This window comes from Sinocyclocheilus rhinocerous, unplaced genomic scaffold, assembly GCF_001515625.1.
Source record: "Sinocyclocheilus rhinocerous isolate Xijiao unplaced genomic scaffold, SAMN03320098_v1.1 scaffold124, whole genome shotgun sequence".
NCBI classification, from domain to species: domain Eukaryota; kingdom Metazoa; phylum Chordata; class Actinopteri; order Cypriniformes; family Cyprinidae; genus Sinocyclocheilus; species Sinocyclocheilus rhinocerous.
The window spans coordinates 268,693-291,507 of NW_015659962.1; the positions used below are offsets into that span (position 1 = coordinate 268,693).

Sequence of the window (22,815 nt, forward strand, 5' to 3'; positions counted from 1 at the left end):
TCCTATTAGATAAAATGAAGAGTTACACTTTATTTTGATAGTCCACTTAAGTAACTTTGCAACTACATGTTAACTAGCAGTCATTACAGTATTAGCAGACTGTTAGGTTAGGGTTAGTAGCAGATATTAAGCAGACAGTCTACTCTAATGACTGTTAGTAGTTGCAAAGTTACTTATAGTCAACCAAAGTGTTACCAAATTAAATCCCATCCTACATTATTGTTGCTTCACCCACCTGATGAAAATACTAGAATGACAGCAATATCACATCATGTCTGTCGCACAAGTGGTGCAGGAGGAGTTATGCATCAATGCTTAAGGGTTTAATACCTAATGATTAAAACCCATCAAATTAGTACATGCAACAGACACTAGACTGAAAACAGGTTTCATGGCTGAAATTCCTGCAAGATGAGAAGATCTCTCTTGTTGAGAATAAAGACATCCGAGCTCTCACACCTATGGCTTATCACCTGTGGCCTCAAACCTTAAAAGCAGACACTGGTTTCAACCTTCATTCTCAACAACACTGCCAGTGTGTCCCAAGGCAGGTTCGCGCATTGTCTCTCGAGGTCGAGTTTCAGCTCGGCCCTGATGTGTTCCAGCACTCGAGAGGAACTCAGAGCAAACTTACACTCATCTCGACAGCCATATCTGGACAAACCATGAAGTCTGGTAGAGGAGGAAAACACAAATGCAAAACTAGGAGACATTGAACAACACAAAATTGCACCTAGCAGCCCATCCGCCGGAGCGTCAGAAACTTCCAGGCTAATGAGGTAAAATTTGTAAAGCTTTCATGTGCTTGGCGCGGCTCGGACAGCCACTGAGCGCCACAGATCCTTTGAGCTTCAAGGGCAGCCATTTTAAGAGCAGCAATGTGTGCTGAGGTGTTCAGGCAGAGCGTAACATGGACTCACAGATCTGATCCTCTCGCTGCCACTGGAGAGCAGCTGACAGAAATCTATCTAGCAGATGTAACGCACCCAAAACCTTCAGCCTGCACAGCTCAGCAGAAGCACAGGGAAAAAACCTTCTGGCGTGCCAGCCTGAGCTCAGTCTGTCATATTTTCAACATCTTGGGTTTTTTAAAAACGTATCAAATTTTACATTCTGCAGAAGCTTTCACCCGAAGCGATATACAGAGCATCCAAAGGTGTGCAAGTGGAGCTCGCACAGTGCTGTGCTAAAGACTCTGGCACATTAGACGCTTCAGAAAATCACTCGGTTTAACGCGGTGACCGTGCAATCTTCTCCAAGACGTTAGAACAACCTACCTGCAAACTTTCTTGTAAATGGTGCACAGGAGTACTTGGGACAAAGCAAAGGGTGGACGCACCAAATATCGACGTGATAGATAAATAACCCTTACAAGCAGTGGCTAAAACTTCTCACAGTACCGTACCTTGCAGGTTGGTTGTTCCAAGCATCTAGGAGAAGTTTCACATTGTGAAAAACAAAGAACTGTCTTAAAACCAATGTTTTTGACAAGCATCCAATGTGCCAAAGACTTGCGCAGTACTGCGTGTGAATAACAATTGAACCCATGATCTTGATGTTGCTAGATCTATACAGCGTTGTGCATTTCAGCGTGACATAAAACATGTTTTTGCATTCCACAGTGCTACTTTTTTCCTATGTTAAACATGCACTAGACTGATATCTTTTTTATCATGTTTAAGATGTTCATGTTAATATGTGACCTTGGAGCACAAAACCAGTCTTAAGTTTCAATTTGTCAAAATTGAGATTTATGCATCATCTGAAAGCTAAATAAATAGCTTTCCATTGATGTATGGTTTGTTAGGATAGGACAATATTTGAAAATCTGGAATTTGAGGGTGCAAAAAAATCTAAATATTGAGAAAATCGCCTTTAAAGTTGTTCAAATGAAGTTCTTAGCAATGCATAGTACTAATCAAAAATTAAGTTTTGATATATTTACGGTAGGAAATTTACAAAATATCTTCATGGAACATGATCTTTACTTAATATCCTAATGATTTTTGGCATAAAAGAAAAATCTATAATTTCGACCCATACAATGTATTGTTGGCTATTGCTACAAATATACCCCAGCGACTTAACACTGCTTTTGTGCTGCAGGGTCACAAATAAGTAAAACAAATTCTCCTCATTTACTGTAAAAATGAGTCATGGCAGCATATGTTTTTCCAATACGTCAACTCAAAACAACTGAACCAATTTCAACTTCATTTTTTACGTTATACAAGATTCAACTAGACAAGATGAGTTGAAATGGCCTGCACAGCCAAATAAAAACTTGAGTTCAGTTGCTGCTTTAAAGTTAAATTAGGTTACATTTTTTTGGGTATTCCACTTCCCTCATCTTTTTTTTTACGTGAATGGCCACTTACATTAATGTCTTCATTTCACTGCTGTCAACACCAAATTTAAAGACTTTTAGTCAACTTGATCCTAAACCAGCCTAACTGTACCAGGCCTCCTCAACACTGACTAGTCTTAGCTGGTTGACCGCTGACTAGTTGATTTTGTCCATGCACGTTAACAGGACAGAGTCAAGAGTCTCTCACGTCCTCAAAACGAGCTTAGAGGAACTAAAGCTTCACGAGGGGGTCTAAAAATGCAAAGCATGCCTGGACTTCCCTCTTTCAGAGCTCACAAAACATCTGCAGCCCTGGGCTAAGAATGAGGAAGACAAGAGAGCAATGGGAAAAAACTGGAAGCAGCGAACGCCGGTTTTCTATTCCAATGCAACCAGATTCCAAAGTCTGCTGATGCTTGTTAATCACCAACCTGCCTTAACAGCCTCCTCTATACCCCTCTCAAAGACACTCTCTGAATAAGCAACATTAAGCTGATTAGAAGTAGAGGTTTTGTCTTTAACCGTTGGTCCACCATCTCACACAACACAGAGACAGAGAAACTCTCCGGCTATACATTCACATTATGTTCCACAGAAGATAAAAACATGTTTGAGAGTAAACAAATGATGACCGTATGATCATTTTTGGGTGAACTGTCCCTTTAAAATCAACATGCATGAAATATCATCTAAAGGCTTGAACAAATTAAGATAGGAGCCCTTAAAATCATCTGATCGTTGAGAACGCTCGTCAGCTCCTTCGATCACGAGAGGCCAGAGAAGAAGAGGAAACGCAGCGAGACGTTCGGTTTCACGCTGAGCAAAACCAGCCAAAACTTCTCATGTTCTCCATTACAGCAGGAGAAACCGAGCTCTGCAAACCTCCAGTTCCTCAAAGCGCTCGGTCATGTGCCATCCCTCAAATGAGGAAGTCTCAGATGATTCTCGTGATAAAGCTTGGTCCGCGCCAAAGATCTGCCAGATGAGATCAGACACACAAACAGACGTGAACCGCTCCGACAAAACCAGTTCCCGTTCTCACTGGAGTTTCTTGATAAACCGGATTGAAAACATGCTACGAGTAACGCATAACGACGACTCCAACCGTGTGCAACATCACGTCTAGAAAAGAGCCTTTAGGAATCTATGAATTTAAAGAGCTTGGCTTTGTAGGGTCTTAAAATTATCTTTCCTTTAAGGAAAATACATTTTTAATGCACACACGAGCAGTCAAAACTCTCAACAAGGCTGCATTTATTTGATCAAAAATACAGTAAAATTGTGAAATATTATTACAATTTAAAATAGCCGTTTTCTATGTGAATATCTGTTAAACTGTAATTTATTTCTGTGATCAAAGCTTGAATTTGCAGCATCATTACTCCAGTCTTCAGTGTCACATGATCTTCAGAAATCATTCTAATATGATAACACATGTTTATCATATTTTTGTGTAAACTTTTGTAGTGATAAACTACAAAAGTGACGAGTAATATTAAAGATTAAGCTTATTTTCAACATTGATAATAATCAGAAATGTTTCTCGAGCAGCAAATCAGCATATTATACTGATTTCTGAAGATCATGTGACACTGAAGACTGGAGTAATGATGCTGAAAATACAGCAGCGCATCACAGGAGTAAATTACAGTTTAACAGATATTCACATAGAAAATGGCTATTTTAAATTGTAATAATATTTCACAATTTTTACTGTCATTTTGAACAAATAAATGCAGCCTTGATGAGCAGAAGAGACATAAAAATCTGTCCAAACATACAGATAACACAACAAAAAAAGCAGACGCAAAGAACCTAATATGATACACAGACACTTTCTGTAAAAGTGACTAAATGATCACAAACACGAATCAACACGGCCGCTTCACATCACGTCGACTATTTCCCGACGTTCCTATCAACAGATGCGAGATCTTCTGGAGTGATGTGCTCATAATCTTCTTCCTCCATCCAAATCACTGGCTTTTATGTTTCAAAGCAAATCCCTTCCAGGAAGCATATGGCAGCAGAAATAGGTCAGCCATTAACAAACCAACATGAAGCTTCTGAGACGCATCCAACACAAGCCCTTCCCAAGAGTTGATTTAAGACCCGCTAACCCCTTCAGCAAAAACACTAGCGTTAATCTCCACTCGCTCTGTTCTTAACCGGCCATGAGACAGACAATGAACCTCCTCTGAGACGCTATCCTTTATAAAACATATTGATATATCAGCAATATCACGCAAGAAACAGAAAACACCTCAATTAAGATACTGCTTTTATACAACAGCTCTGGAGTAACTTACATTTTAGACACGTTATTGAGTTACTTTGTCTCACTTCTCTATGAATCAGTGTTGCTGAATCATATGAATAAATTTTTCACTCATAATGAGTCACTCGTTTTATTTTCTGAATGAATCAGTGTTTTGAACAAATCGATTAAATGAATGATTCAGTGACTCAAAGACAGCCGCTTGTTTCTTTTCTGAAAGAATCAGTACCTAACAAATCATTTTAATGAGTCATTCAACAACTTATTCATAATGACAGCCAATTGTTTCACTTCTCTGAATGAATCAGTGTTCTGAACAAATTGATTGATTGGATGATTCAATTACTTATTTATAAAAATAGCCAAATGTTTCTTTTCTGAAAGAGTCCCAGTGAACGAATTGTTTGAATAAATGACTCAATGATGACTCATAATGACAGCCACTTCTTTAGTTTCCAAATTAAGTGGTTTTGAACAAATTGTTTGAATGATTCAATGACTCACTCATAAAGACAGCCGCTTGTTTCTTTTCTGAAAGAATCAGTGCCTAACAAATCATTTTAATGAGTCATTCAACAATTTTCATTTCTCTGAATGAATCAGTGTTCTGAACAAATCGATTTATTGGATGATTCAATGACTTATATATATATAAATTATATATATATATATATATATAAATAGACTTATATATATATAAATAGCCAAATGTTTCTTTTCTGAAAGAATCCCAGTGAACGAATTGTTTGAATAAATGATTCAATGACTCACTCGTAAAGACTGCCACTTGTTTAGTTTCCGAATTAAGTGTTTATGAGCAAATTGTTTGAATGATTCAATGACTCACTCGTAAAGACAGTCACTTGTTTCTCTTTTGAAAGAATCAGTGAAGTTGAACAAATCATTTGAATGAATGACTCACTCAAAGAGTCTCACTTGTTTATTGCTGAATGAATCAGTGTTTTGAATGACTGAAAGATTCAAAGAGTCACTGACGTAACAATGTGACCTGCAGAAAGACTTGCTGAACCATTTTTTGCACATTTCTGTATATGATATAATTTCACAATGGCGAATAAGATGCACATAAAACAGTCAAACTTCAATAAACCATTGAGATATAAAAATATATACACATCAATATAAGCAGGAGACGAGCACAGGAATGCTCTCGTCTCTGTAAGAACGAAGAGAACAAAACAACCAGTCGCTTCATTAACTTGACTAACATCAAAATATTGTTTTTTAGAATGATTTGAGCAAACGAAGTTCAATTTATGAGCACTATTGTGACATTTTATCATCCAGGGCTGCGTTTCCCAAAAGCCACTGCCACAAATGGTCTCTACGATCAACTTAGCTGACGATGTTTTTGAGGAACACAGCCCAGAAGTCTGCTAAACGTGAACTACCACGACAACATGAAGTCTTAACCTTTCATCTTAAAGGGTACTTCAGCTTAAAAAACCAACTTTACCGCTGAATATGACTTCAGAACTGCTAAACGGCGCTGCACATGCTGGTGTTCATCTTTCACACCATTACTGAGTTTGTTTGCGTGAGATCCGCTGTAATCTGGTGAAGATCACTCGCGTCTCTACAGTAGTTGCGACAGAAACCACTCGACAGCGCTCAACTCATCAAGAAGAGCAAACAACATCAAATCCACTGCTATTCTTTTCACAATACAGAAAATAAATCTAGTTTTTCTATTTCAAATAAAGGAACTGGAAAGGAGCCTCAAGAATCGATGAATTAAAAAAGTTTGGTTTCATAGGGTCATAAAAAACGTCTTTACTGATTTTATTTCTTCTAAAGCATCCAGCATAAGGTTCACCAGATTTCTGGGGTCACAGCTCAAAAGTCAAAATATCATTGAAATCTCAATTGTTATTATCTATGAATAATAAAAAAAAGAGATCATATGTTTTTGTTTTGTAGTTGTTGTGGGTTCCACATATTATTATAATTAATAATTATTATTATGATGTTTGCGGGTCAAACTAACTGGTTTTAATAAAACATTTTTTTTAAATCTAACAATTAAAAATAGTAAATAGTAACCAAACAGCAAACAGATCAAGACAATATAATAAAATGTATTTACAAAAACCAAACAAAAATATGAGAACATATGATATATTTCATCCCCACTGAGCTTCAGTAATTGCCGGTCTCAGGCGTGGGAACGTTTTATCTAATGATGATGGATGAAACTCTTGGAGATCCTACATTTAACAAGGTCACGCTTTCCACAAGCACTTTAACACCCATCTGATCGCCAAAAACGTCAAGATATCTCATTTGTGCAATGTACGTATATTCTGCACCCAAAAATACTGTCATCATTTACTCAGCCCCATGTCAAAGCCAAGGACTCAAATCTCATTTCTGCATCTTAAAGCTCAGAGCGTCGTGATCGGTTACCAGAAACACATCTACCAATGGCACGTTGCATCATTTGACATCAAGCACAACGTGTCTTTCACATCAAAACTACATGAAAACACATGAGATTGGAGAGCCGTCATGGGGGAGACTTTCAAACCTTTATGAGTTTCTTTCTTCAGTGGAGCACAAAAAGAAGATATTTTGAAGAATATTTCAATTGTTTTTGATCATGCAATGAAAGTCAATGGGGTCCAAAACAACAACATCAAATCCACTGCTATTCTTTTCACAATACAGAAAATAAATCTAGTTTTTCTATTTCAAATAAAGGAACTGGAAAGGAGCCTCAAGAATCGATGAATTTAAAAAGTTTGGTTTCATAGGGTCATAAAAAACGTCTTTACTGATTTTATTTCTTCTAAAGCATCCAGCATAAGGTTCACCAGATTTCTGGGGTCACAGCTCAAAAGTCAAAATATCATTGAAATCTCAATTGTTATTATCTATGAATAATAAAAAAAAGAGATCATATGTTTTTGTTTTGTAGTTGTTGTGGGTTCCACATATTATTATAATTAATAATTATTATTATGATGTTTGCGGGTCAAACTAACTGGTTTTAATAAAACATTTTTTTTAAATCTAACAATTAAAAATAGTAAATAGTAACCAAACAGCAAACAGATCAAGACAATATAATAAAATGTATTTACAAAAACCAAACAAAAATATGAGAACATATGATATATTTCATCCCCACTGAGCTTCAGTAATTGCCGGTCTCAGGCGTGGGAACGTTTTATCTAATGATGATGGATGAAACTCTTGGAGATCCTACATTTAACAAGGTCACGCTTTCCACAAGCACTTTAACACCCATCTGATCGCCAAAAACGTCAAGATATCTCATTTGTGCAATGTACGTATATTCTGCACCCAAAAATACTGTCATCATTTACTCAGCCCCATGTCAAAGCCAAGGACTCAAATCTCATTTCTGCATCTTAAAGCTCAGAGCGTCGTGATCGGTTACCAGAAACACATCTACCAATGGCACGTTGCATCATTTGACATCAAGCACAACGTGTCTTTCACATCAAAACTACATGAAAACACATGAGATTGGAGAGCCGTCATGGGGGAGACTTTCAAACCTTTATGAGTTTCTTTCTTCAGTGGAGCACAAAAAGAAGATATTTTGAAGAATATTTCAATTGTTTTTGATCATGCAATGAAAGTCAATGGGGTCCAAAACAACAATGACTTTGGAAATAACAACAAAAAAACACTTTTGAAAATATCTTCTTTTGTGTTCCACTGGAGAAAGTAAATCATACAGGTTTGAACAACACGAGGGAAAATAAATGAAGACAGAATGATCATTTTTGGGTGAACAATCACCAGGGTTTCTGCAGATAAATTTAAGACCTTTTTAAGACCAATTAAAGAAAATGTTCTCGAAATGTAAACGTCTACACACTGAGTTATATTAGCAATACTTCAAAGTTTGAAAATACAGCTTCCAACTAGAGTTATTTTAGCATTCTTGATTCACTATTATAGTTTTTATTTATTTAATATTTTGAATTAGTTTTTTTTATGTCTAATTTTAGCTTTCAATTTCACAGAAAATCAGAACAAAACACAAATGTTTTAACAGAAAACAGAACCTGAACAACTGGTCTCCCCGTTGTAAATGACACTACACTACACTATACTACACTACAATATACTATACTACACTACACTGCGTTTCATTACACTGAACTGCATTATGCTATACTTCACTGCACTACACAGAATTATACTGCACTATACTATACTGCATTATACTACACTGAATCGCACTATACTACACTATACTATACTTTACTACACTGCATTGCATTGCACTATACTACACTATACTTTACTGCACTATACTACACTACACTGCATTGTACTATACTACACTATACTAAACTATACTGCACTAAACTACACTATACTATACTATACTATACTTTACTACACTGCATTGCGCTATACTATACTTTACTACACGGCATTGCACTATACTACACTATACTAAACTATACTGCACTAAACTACACTATACTACACTATACTTTACTACACTGCATTGCACTATACTATACTATACTAAACTATACTGCACTAAACTACACTATACTACACTATACTTTACTACACTGCATTGCACTATACTACACTATACTAAACTATACTGCACTAAACTACACTATACTATACTATACTATACTTTACTACACTGCATTGCGCTATACTATACTTTACTACACGGCATTGCACTATACTACACTATACTAAACTATACTGCACTAAACTACACTGTACTAAACTATACTGCACTATACTACACTATACTATACTGCAATGCACTATACTACACTTTATACTAGACAATACTACAATGCACTATATTGCACTTACTGCATTATACTACACTGAATCGCACTATACTACACTATACTATACTTTACTACACTGCATTGCATTGCAGTATACTACACTATACTTTACTGCACTATACTACACTACACTGCATTGCACTATACTACACTACACTACACTACACTATACTATACTTTACTACACTACACTGCATTGCACTATACTATACTTTACTACACGGCATTGCACTATACTACACTATACTAAACTGCACTAAACTACACTATACTACACTATACTTTACTACACTGCATTGCACTATACTACACTATACTAAACTATACTGCACTAAACTACACTATACTAAACTATACTGCACTATACTACACTATACTATACTGCAATGCACTATACTACACTTTATACTAGACAATACTACAATGCACTATATTGCACTACTCTGCACTATACTATATTTCACAGCACCACACTAAACTATACTGCACTATACTACAGTGCACCACACTACACAATACTACAATGCACTATATTACACTAATCTACTCTATACTACACCACACTAAACTATACAACACAATACTATACTGCACTATATTACACTACTCTGCACTGTACTATACTTCACTGCACCACACTATACTACTGCACTATACAAACTCTGAGGGTCAAGTGGGCAAGATGCAACAAACAGCGTCATTAAACAAAGTTACTGTACAAATGTTCACGCTTCAGCATCCAATGAGGCCATCAGAGCTCTGGGAGCGACTGTAAGAGGAAAAGAATGAAACGCTCGGGACCAAAACACTGGAAAATAACCAGGGAGCGTTTTCCCTCAGGAAACCTTCAGTTCCAATTCCACTGCTCTCTTTCTGTCTTTGGCCTGATTCGGGCTGTTTTCTCAAGCCAATGAGAGTTACCATCAAACCGCACAGAACATCAAAGCGTGAAGAGAGACACGCTCGACCAAAGACAAGAGATGTTCCTCCGTTTGGATCTCCTAATGAAGGACTGTTCCCCGCTGGAGGACAACAAGAGCCTGGGAGGTTTCAGAGCAAATACTGATTTGACTAAAAATCAAGTGTTTACTGAAGAAACAAGCTCGTCTGAAATGTCCACTTCCATCTGTGCTTGAGCTTTGAGTCATCTGCAGCACAGCATCATCTTAACCAGCCGTACTGCATGATGGCAGAAGACCTGAACGTGTCACCAGAATCATCTCCACAAAGACAAGAACACGTCTGAGAAACTAATGTTTAAAGCAAATAAACATCAGTTCACATATCATGAAGCTTTTAACAGCCATAAATAACAGCCACAAATCTTAGTGTAAATTTGCACCCGTTTCTTTACATCATGTTTCAGTGCGCTGCTCTGATCTAAAACCCTTTGTAGACAATATTTTGGGGAGAAAAAATATTTAAAAAACTTCTTTGAATGGTGCTTATGTTATCAGGACTATTTAATACTTTTAAGCGCCAGTTGAAAACCTTCATATGCATAACTGAAAATGTAAACAAAGCAGTTTAATACAATAAATGTTATGATATACAATACAGTTCAAAAGTTTGGTTTTTTCGTATGATTTTTAAAATAGTTTTATTTAGCAAGGATGCATTAAATTGCTCAAAAGTGACAGTTTCTAATGTTACAAAAGAGTTCTATTTCAAATAAATGCTGTTCTTTTGAACTTTCTATTCATCTGTGAATCCGGAAAAATAAAATGTATCACCGTTTCCACAAAAAATATTGTGCTGTTTTCAACATTGATAATAATCAGAAATGTTTCTCGAGCAGCAAATCAGCATATTAGAATGATTTCTGAAGATCATGTGACACTGAAGACTGGAGTAATGATGCTGAAAATACAGCTGCGCATCACAGAAATACATTACAGTTTAACAGATATTCACATAGAAAACGAGTCATCTGCAGCACAGCATCATCTTAACCAGCCGTACTGCATGATGGCAGAAGACCTGAACGTGTCACCAGAATCATCTCCACAAAGACAAGAACACGTCTGAGAAACTAATGTTTAAAGCAAATAAACATCAGTTCACATATCATGAAGCTTTTAACAGCCATAAATAACAGCCACAAATCTTAGTGTAAATTTGCACCCGTTTCTTTACATCATGTTTCAGTGCGCTGCTCTGATCTAAATCCCTTTGTAGACAATATTTTGGGGAGAAAAAATATTTTAAAAACTTCTTTGAATGGTGCTTATGTTATCAGAACTATTTAATACTTTTAAGCGCCAGTTGAAAACCTTCATATGCATAATTGAAAATTTAAAAAAAGCAGTTTAATACAATAAATGTTATGATATACACTACTGTTCAAAAGTTTGGTTTTAGTATGATTTTTAAAAAGTTTTATTTAGCAAGGATGCATTAAATTGCTCAAAAGTGACAGTTTCTAATGTTACAAAAGAGTTCTATTTCAAATAAATGCTGTTCTTTTGAACTTTCTATTCATCTGTGAATCCGGAAAAATAAAATGTATCACCGTTTCCACAAAAAATATTGTGCTGTTTTCAACATTGATAATAATCAGAAATGTTTCTCGAGCAGCAAATCAGCATATTAGAATGATTTCTGAAGATCATGTGACACTGAAGACTTGAGTAATGATGCTGAAAATACAGCTGCGCATCACAGAAATATATTACAGTTTAACAGATATTCACATAGAAAACAGCTGTTTTACATTAGAATAATATTTCACTGTTTTTACTGTATTTTTGATCAAATGAATGCAGCTTTGCTGAGCAGAAGAGTTACATCTGTAATGCTGGAATCAGCCACCACAGCCTTTCAAGCAGATCATTTTGTCGTCTGTTTGTGTTGAAAATGCAGTACAAGAAGAACTAGTTACTAACCATTCACTAACCTGAAGGACCTGAAAGCGTAACACTGTTGATGATTCTGCATATGTCAACTAATGATGATAGCCATATCTACAGAGCAAATTAAACAGGTACTAAGATGTACATGACATTTCTGAGGCTTATTTCACACACTGCAATAAAAATACTTAACTGGATAATAAATTGACCAGGCCAGTGTTTGCACGATCAGATCAAGCCAATCATTGGCCAATATCTACAGTTTCTTAGGAACAAGCATCATTCATAAAGTTCTACCCATCTTCTGTCATATTTTGTGTGTGATCTGATTATGAAGCTTCTCCTCTAAAACGAGGAGAAGATGCATGAAAACCCAAGAGTAAGTGAAGACTGAGAAGCGGAATAATACTATGAACGTTCATGCAAAGAGGAACCAGAATCAGAACATGAACCATGAGCGTGTAGCTGAAGGATCTCGAACAGACAGACTCCAAAAACTCACATCTATAAATAGCAACGCAACATGCCAATGTCCCGCGTCCCTCTCAGTTGGGCCAAACCAAACTCTCTTGTAGTCACACGTCAGAAAGACGAGTGATCCATTAATATTAACTCACCGACGAGAGCTTTCTTCCTTCCAACGCCTTTCAATATTTAATCAGACTTGGACACTGGCACCTTCTGTGACAACACCGCCACTGTTTGCTCTCAAAGGACGCCTTGTCCTGCCTCTGCGCTCGGCTTCTATAGGAACAGAGCCGGCTACAGAACGCTGAATGCTTCCAGACACATCTGCAGAAGCACAGAGATACTGCTGGATCATCAGACACGAAGAGAGAATACAACTCACTGCAAACATCCATATCATGATCGAAAACAGTGATTCTCAACCCTTTTGACTTCAAGGCCCACCATATATATATCATCATATAATGTTATCTGAACAGAAATCATTCTAATATGCAGATTTGAAACATTTCTGATTATTATCAATGTTGAAAGCAGCTTCATATTTCTGAGGAACCGGTGATACATTTTATTTGACAGGATTCACAGATGAACAGAAGGTTCAAAAGAACAGCGTTTATTTGATCTTTTGTAACATTAGAAATGTCTTTACTGTTACTTTTGATCAATTTAATGCATCCTTGCATAATAGTATAATTTCTAAAACCTTACTGAGCAATTAAAAAAAAAATTAAAGGGTCATATGACGATGCTAAAAATAACATTATTTTGTGTATTTGTAATGCTATGTGTTTATGTGGTTTAAGGTTCAAAAACACATTATTTTCCACATACTGTACATTATTGTTGCTCCTCTCTGCCCCGCCTTTCTGATTTATTTGGTAATAACCAGTAATAATAATCATTTTATTATTTTAGTCATAAAATAGAATGTATAATGTACAAATAAAAAAAAAAGTTTTAAATTGCATTGACAATTTTATCAGAAAAATCACGATTTGATTTTCCCCCCAAATCATGCAGCCCTAAAATATCCACAATTCTTAAGTGTTCACAAGGTTTCTAGTGCGACTGTATCATGTATTTAATGTATAATTCAGTGAATTCATAATGGAGATTAGTATAGGGCGGTCTGACCAAAAATCTGTATCAACATTTATTTTTAACGGTTTCGCGGTTTATCACGTTTTTTCCCCGACTGTGCATTTATATGAATCGGAATGCATGAAACCACTGCATTTTAATCATGATTCAAACTAACATGCTGCATGCAGCGTGAGCAGTTTTTGATGTGAATTAGATCGTATAATTTCAACATTTTATTAACAAATTATGCTACATAAAACATATCTGCAGGAAACCTAAACAGCAGAAGCTCTGAATGAGACGCAGATTCACTCTCTGACAGCAGGTGGCGCTCATGGAACAGCAGTGATACAGCGTTTCCTTGGTTACCTTTTAAATGCTACATTAATATGCATTATATGGAGGCAAGATGAAAAGAAAATAAACCATCTAAAATCTAAACCATTCATATAAATCTCACCAACAATTCAATGTTTAGGATTTTCTTTCGACGCTGTCTACGTTGCTTAGCCACTTGTACCGGTTTGCCAGTTTTAAAAAAATGTATACCATGTGCGTAATTCATAACGGTTTACCACCATTATATTGCACAGCACTCAGACAAGTGTTTGTTTGAAATATTGTGCTTTAAACTTGTAGACTACACTGTAAAAAAAACTCCGTAAAATTTACGTCAAAAAAAACGGCAGCTGTGGTTGCCGGAATTTTACCGTAAAAAATACAGTAGCAACATTTTAGGTTTTACGGTTTTAACTTAAATTTACAGTTAAATACCGTAATTTCATTAACTGATATAATGTTAATATACCAACCTATTGAAGTACTGAAATCTGTTTTGTACCTTTGTAATACACTGATAACCACCAAAAGCAGGAAAAACAAGCAGCTTTTAAATAATAACATGTATAGAAGGTGCACAGTATCATTCACACAAACACTAAACACCATCATGGTGACACATATGAAACTGAAATAATGCAATAAACATTAATTTAACAACATTAGGTGTAACACACAACCCTAATATACAAAACTGATAAGAAAAAACTAAGAAGAAACATAGTTATTTCAACAAAAAAACATAACATTTGAAATGTAACGCAGGGAATTCTGGGAATGTCAATTTACGGTTATTCACTGTAAATTATACGCTCTTTTTCACTTCCAAAAACGGTATACTACCGTAAAATTAATGTCCAATACATGTAATGTCCAATACAGTTTTTCACCGTATATAGTAGAGGAATTTACCGTTAACCATTTAACAGGTTTTTACTGTAGCATTTTTACAGTCTTTTACCGTTAAATTCACGGTCATTTTTTACAGTGTACTGGAATTTCAACTAAAACACACACAGCATGCAGCACAACTAATCATGACCCAAACCAGGTTATGTAAATAAACAGCACACAGTCACTCTGTTTCTACTGTCCACCAGAAGGTTATATAACCTATGGCTTCTTTAGATAAGAGTGAATGTGTGTGAGACTCCAGAAACCAATGCATCACGTCAAGAAAGCGTCCACTGGACCATTTCAATTGGCTTTTGTGTGTCTCGCTTCTCTCTCTGTGTCAGGCCGCCTGAGGAACAGCTCTAAAGTCCAGCGCTTCTGTGAGTTTCTGCTTCCTTCAGCGGCCTCGTCCGGTCCATTTTGTAGCTCAGATCACTCGACCATCAAAATGGAAGCCCTTCAGCTGCCTGGAACGAGCATCGTCCTTAAAAACAATCTGAAACGCAGCGATCTTCTGCTGTAGGAAAGCACTGGAATCACGTGCGACTCCTGACTAAAGCCTGCAATCAGTCAAAGACCTCAATGTGGATTTTAGGAGGGACAAAGGCAATGGGAGTCATTAAAATGACCTGAAGAAAGCAGAACGCTTCTCCACATCGCCCACCTTATTCATAACAAAAGCAGCCTTTGCCATTCAAAATTATTCAGATGAAATCACCACATTACTCCATGCACACAAACATCCGCGGCCTGGAAAACCTCCGTAAGATCAACCTCATACGTCTGCTTTATCTGACTCGCATTTCAGATATATAGCATATCAACGATTAGAGCCGCACCATTAACTGAAATCACGCTGTTGTCAACAAAACCAGCAGTTTTCCACTAATATAAAAACTCAGTGAAAAGAAGAAATTAAAGCAATCATTAATATTAGTTACAGTAGACGTATTGTAGTTTTACAGCTGTAATGTAATATAAAATTATTAGTAGTTTTAGTATTATTAATTATTTTTCTTGAAAACTCCATTTACAATTTAATATTTTATTTTTTTAAATTATTTTTAAAAATATAATTTTTATATATAATTTTTTTTATATATAAAATTGTATATAATTTTTTTTTAAATAATATAACCACTAATAATAACAATGATCATCCTCATAATTTATTATTGTTATTTTATAGCCACATAATTATAATTGCACACACACACAAAAAAATGCAGAAAATACAGAAAAAAATAAATCGCAATTCGATTCCCCCCCAAATCGTGCAACCATAAAATCAGTAACGAAAATAATCAACAACCAACATGATTAAACAATTTTATACACCAGTGAAATTTCACAACATCACGGGAAAAACTAGTACTACTCGAGCCTATTGAAGACTAGTCAACAGTCAGTAATAAAATAACTCAGCGACTCGTCGTAAACACGACTTGTGTGCTGAAATAACAGTAATGCGTAAACTTTGGGTTTTTGAAACTATACTCCGTTTAAATATTATAAGTGTGCACTAGAAAGATTCGTCTGAAGTTATTCGTGATTAGTTAAAGTTATGGAATTTATTGCTTAGATTTAAATATAAAGTTGCTTATAATGTAAAGCATAGTTTACACAGATACATTCACTAGATTTGTTTCCACTGCCTTTAATTTGTACATTGTTTGGATGACTGGGAATGATGTGTTTGTGGAACTTTTTATGTGGAAGATCATAACTAACAGTCCATGTTTCTTCTTTAATTGAGGAACTGAATAGGCATTAAACACTGGACGCATTAAATCTCAAAAGCAATTTTTCAGTCTCAAAATGCTGTCAAGCTCGTGTTTACTCTGTTAACTTCACCCTCATTGGTTTATCATTAAAAATAGATGATGCATGTGTGTCCATTCATTGGTTTTCTGTGTTCAACATGACAGAGACAATAAAGGACGTGCAATGAGCTTCACTGAGAGTCATAATAAACAGATTTGACACGTATAATCGAAACTTCTGCGCATCTATGGCCAAAAATACTACAACAACACCAGTCACTGTTCAGCAGACAGACAGTAAATGTTCTCTCTCGTGGACTATTTCACTGAAAACGAACCCACAGCCTGCTTCTCCAGCGAGCTGAACAGACTGGACCTTCATGAAAAGTGGGTCAGCGGTGAGCTTGAACCGTGAGCCATCGCTGCACGCTCAACAGTTGCATAAGATGGCTTTTAGCTTTTCCAGGTCAGACGCTTGACCAGATCAAAGTCAATACTGTGAAACTACACACATGCAGAAAACGCATCGAAGAATGATTTGGAGGTGGAAGAACTTGCATGAAGACAAACTAAGCATCACACACAAATCCATGCTTTTTGTTGCATTCAATCAGCAGTGAAAACAGCACAAAGAATGATCTCATAGCTTCAATAAACCTCAGAGAAGCTGTTTAGAAACAGCAGACAGCAGCAGGCCCTTAAAAACAGCCAGTAACCTTCATGTGAGAGAACCTGTTTGCCCTGACATGGGAGACGTGCCACCATTTTGAGTTCCTCTGGCCTGCGTCTGTCGCATTGAGAGAGTGTGTGTGTGTGTGTGTAGTGCGCTGTCTTTGTCAGCGGGATTTCACAGTGGCCAGAGCGATCACAGAAGCACACACACACACACACACACACACACACACACAGAGCCAATGGAGAAACAACCGCCTTTCACCAAAAAGCTTTGATGGTGTGCAACACTAAACATGTCACAAACACGCATGCAACTACAGCCAGACCAGTGCACGAATATTCACTTTCACTTCCAAGCAGAAGCTTCAGATCTGCTCCTAAACAACACACAGGTGCATAAAGGGAAGAATAGTTCAGCATTTCAAGTTCAGAGAACACCAGCAGCTTGCACATCCACAATACTCCACCTGCACTAAAACTAAACTACACTTTATATCTGAGGCACTGAGATCTTCTTCTGTAGGCCACTGTAGAACATCACAGACCCGCGCGAGCACAATGTAGTCCAAAAACAGCAGCACTAAACCCCAAAGCATGCGTGTTATTAAAAACACCGCAGGGGAACTTCACGCAGACTCAGGTTGGGGGGGGGGGAGTGGCCAGAGGCAGCAGGAGAAAGTCAACCTTTGTTCTCTAGACTCCAGCGAGACTCCATTTTTGTCTGGAGGAGCCCTCGGTGTCATTCTACACCTGCGGCGACAAACACCTGGAGCCCGTCGCGCAAAACAACAACAACGCTATTTTCACGCCGCCACATTGAAAGGCTCCGGTCGCGTCACGCGTCCGACTAATGGACGCGGAGCTCCGAATCCGCGCAATGGCTTCCAGCGCGGCGGAACATTTCGCATTCCGTCCCTCGAATGCGCTCACCGCCGGCGCGCCGATCCCGCGACGCTCCTTCCAGTGGAGGAAAACACGCTCCAGCAACGCGTCACTTGACGAGCTCCGAGGGGCCCGGTTTTTTTTTTTTTTTTTTGAGGATCCGCTCGGTTCGGGCTCCTCTCGGGTCTGGGAAGCATGAAAAGCGCTTTTCCAGGTCATTCCCAAAGCGCCTCTCCACGGATCCCGAGCTTAAGCGCGTTATCATGGAGCGTCACGAGCGAGGCGAGATGAGGACGGTTGTGAAACCGAATACTCACGGCTGGATCCTGGATCTTCTGCGAACTTGTTCCCGGTCTAGAGCTGCAGAATGTTCGCCATCTTCCCTCTCGCGTCTCCTCCTTCTCCTTCTTCTTCTTCTTCTTCTTCTTCAGAACGGCAGCTGCAGATGACCTGAGCTCCGGCTGTCTCTGAATAATGAGCAGCCTCAGAGACAAGGAAGACAATCTGCTAAGCAGGCAGCACAAAGAAGTTTTGGAGTCTAGCAAGCACCAGAGGGTGCACAAGAGTTTGCGATGAGACAGTGAGACAGGAGGAAGGTCCACAGAGCCTCTCATGACTCCAGCAGCAATGGAGCTCAAACATGGAGCCCCTCACGGCGCTTATGACACGTTATGATGAGCCATATGATGAGGACGCGTCATTATAGACCGCGCTCGCGTCAGCTGGCACAGAGACGCGCGTTATTCCTAATATCTCCACCGCGCGTTTCTTATGTTCTCCAGCACCGCGTCAGGAACCTTTTTATTGGGTTTCAAGTGTGTGAAGCTCATTGTCCAGCACAGTGTAAACACCACAGTCACGTGATGCTATCTCAGCGTCACTGATTCCAAATAAATTGCATTGCATGAATCTGGTGTTTGTTTGGATATTGTTGATTTCATCTGAACCTGGCGTGCACCATTCATTCTGATATTATCTCCATCTATCATCTATTATCTTAGAAAAAAATGTTAAAGTTTATGGAGCGTTATTGTAACATTCATTGTAACATTGTAACATAACATTGTAACATTGTAACAATGTTCTCAGAACGTCCTCATGATGTTATTTGTACTTGAACGTTCTCTAAATGGAGAAGGAAAATGTTAAACAGTTTTTTGGGGTAAATTTAAAGTTTATGGAGCGTTATTGTAACATTCATTGTAACATTGTAACATAACATTGTAACATTGTAACATAACATTGTAACATTGTAACAATGTTCTCAGAACGTCCTCATGATGTTATTTGTACTTGAACGTTCTCTAAATGGAGAAGGAAAATGTTAAACAGTTTTTTGGGGTAAAAATAAAATTAGTCGACCTTTTAGGAACCTTTAAAAACGTTCTTATAACGACAAGCAAGCTAGACATTTGAATGTTCTTAGAATATTAAATGTTCAAATAATGCTTTATTCTGAGTGAGAAAAAAAATGTTGTAAGAAACGTTTTTGTAACCTTTAAACAACGTTCTAAGAAAAACTTCCTAGAATAGTTAATTAGATTTTTAGCTGCTCTTAAGCACTAATTCATAAATCACAACTCAATGAGCCTGACTGACACAGAACACCAGTAAAGCATGACAGAATCATAAATCAGTGACATGGGAAGCGTTCCTTGTGGTGTTTTCCATTTTTGCTTTGAATGACATTCAACTTTCAAATGGTCATGGGTTCGATTCCCAAGGAATGCATGAACTGACTTCTGGATAAAAGCATCTGTCTAAATGTAAATGCACCAGACGCTCCAGAAGGGAAAGACTTGCTTAAGTTCTGAATAGCACACTCATATTTTTATAGTATATAGCATGCATATTTTGTATCTGTTGCCAAAATGCAACAGAACACACTGCATTGAATATCCCACAATGCAATTATTTAATCACACTGAAAAAGTTAAAACATTTGCAGACAAAATTAGATTAAAAATGCAAAATGTCTGTATTTAATGCATGGCACTCATGCATCACGTTGAGGTCAAAAAGTGGCAAAAATGCATCATACTACTGTCTGAATCATCAGTTATTGCAAAATACTATTAACATTAACAGCAGACCGTGTCCAGTGAACACTGTGCAGTATGCAGTGAGCTGGTGTTCTATTCTGAGCACAGCCCTTGAGAGAAACATCCAAATAAAACCAACTTATATTGATGAAAGCAAACAGAAGATGCTTGTGTTTAGTCTCAGGTGAGCTCTAAATCTTCATTACCTGCTCGACTTCCCCGCATCATGTTTCAGGTAAATATTTGGACACAAAGGCAGGTGTAATAGACAGAGGCCTTGCGAGGTGATGACTTACCAAAGTATTTCCCCTCAGGACTCACAGTTGCACCTCATTAAATGCGTTTGACACGTTTAGCGACGTCTTAGAAGTGCAGCGCAGTCGTTACTGGCCTAAACGCCTGAGGAGAGTCAAATAAACAGACAGATGTGATTGGATTCATTCGAAGATCAGCATGAAGCCACATTTACAATATGATTCACCAGTGGATCCTCTGCAGTGAATGGGTGCCGTCAGAATAAAATACTCCATAATAACGCTTCCTCCAGTGAAAAAGTGTTCTGGTGTGAATCAGGAGAGAAATCTGCACAGATCAAGCAGCGTTTAAACAGCTCTAAACACATATGGGACTGGATTTTGATGTGAGAGACAACAGCAGATGCACTTTTTCACTGGAGGAAGCATTATTATGGATTATAGACTCTATGGTATTTTAGTTAAAAGTGTCTTAATGCTGGATTTGTTTCAGCTTTTGTCTTCTCCAGATGTTAACTGATGGACTGGAGTGCTGTGGATTACTTGTGGATTATTGTGATGTTTTTATCAGCTCTCATTCTGACGGCACCCATTCACTGCAGAGCATCCATTGCTGAGACACTGATGCAGTGCTACATTTCTACAAATCTGATGAAGAAACAAACTCATCCTAATCTCGGAAAGCCTGTGAGCACAATTTCATTTTTTCATTTTTGGCTGAACTACTCCTTTAACAGAAATCCAAGATTTCATCCCAAAAAAAATTTCAAAAGTTTTTAGATGTCTGGACTGCTTTTAGACATGATTTAATAAGGAAATGCATGATCGCACGTGTCAAAATGAGCGATTAACTTTAAATCTATGAAGAATCATAAACAAGAACCTCTGAAGAACCTTTATTCATGAAACCCAGTGAAGAACCGACAGCATCTGAATAACTGGATCCCTCAGCATTTGTTCTGTGCTGAGCTGAGAGGGTTTCTCGTGTTCAGAGGAGGCTGATCTGGGATCAGGGTGGGCAGGTTCACGCTGTGTCGACATATGGCCGGCGCAGTAAATCTGATTAATTTGGGAGGACCAGGACAGACTGCACCGGGAAAACCCAGCCAGGTTCTCCTCCAGAGCGGCTAAAAACAGACAAACAGACGTCAGACCCTCAGATGGTCCTGCTGAGGACGGGTCAACACAGCACGACGATCCAAATATACTCAACCGAGCTCCGTCACGAGCGAGGCCTGCAGTCTCAGACGGAGAGATCTGGAGGAAGCCTAAAGCCTAAAACATCTGAGCTCACTGGATCAAATGATGCTTTTATAAAGTAAAATGAAAAATCTCAGACAGTGTCCAGCCCTTTCATCTTATTTGATTAAAATACCATCATAGAAAAATAGAAAATAACAGCAAAACACCACAAACAAACATCTTCAGGTCATTATGCACTGTCTAGAATGATAATTATATGTGGCAATCATTGTTGTTAATGTTACTAATATGGAAAATATATTTTTATTACAGAAACTTGGAGTATTAATATAGGTAAATAATTCCATATATACATTGCTGGGTTACATGTAATCTGGATACATTCCAAAAATGAAGTACTCATAATTAGATGATATTGGATTTTAAAATGCTCAGTTGCTTTTTTATGGATTGCATGATTACATGTTCTTCACACAATGGCGGCAATTCATGCATAATTTATTGTTTTTCCCTAATTCTAAAGAATTTTCTCTTTTAAAATTTCCTTTCTAAACTGCGTTTCTTACTGCGTGTCACACCTTTTAGCTTTTAAAAGCTTAATGCATTTTATGATGTTGATATCAAAGAATGAAATATATTTTCTTTTATTGGTAAGTTAAAACAAGTTGGGTAAAAAAAAAAGTTGTGTAAAAAACAGACGTCAGACCCTCAGATGGTCCTGCTGAGGACGGGTCAACACAGCACGACGATCCAAATATACTCAACCGAGCTCCGTCACGAGCGAGGCCTGCAGTCTCAGACGGAGAGATCTGGAGGAAGCCTAAAGCCTAAAACATCTGAGCTCACTGGATCAAATGATGCTTTTATAAAGTAAAATGAAAAATCTCAGACAGTGTCCAGCCCTTTCAT

The 22,815-nt window shown here is 37.6% G+C and overlaps 1 protein-coding gene across 6 annotated transcripts in view; it reads right to left on the minus strand.

Annotated features, from left to right (window-relative positions):
* LOC107724710 (zinc finger protein 462-like) overlaps positions 1-18,799 on the minus strand; it is a 44,304-nt gene extending 25,505 nt beyond the window's left edge. For 4 of the 6 annotated variants that reach the window (XM_016533728.1, XM_016533729.1, XM_016533724.1 and 1 more), the window contains exon 1: positions 18,725-18,799. The gene's annotated coding sequence lies outside the window, so the exon portion shown is untranslated. Of the gene's footprint in view, positions 1-18,455; positions 18,511-18,724 lie in introns of those variants that run through there. The other 2 variants (XM_016533727.1, XM_016533725.1) reach the window with 2 other exon arrangements.
* Positions 18,800-22,815: the final 4,016 nt, after the last annotated feature.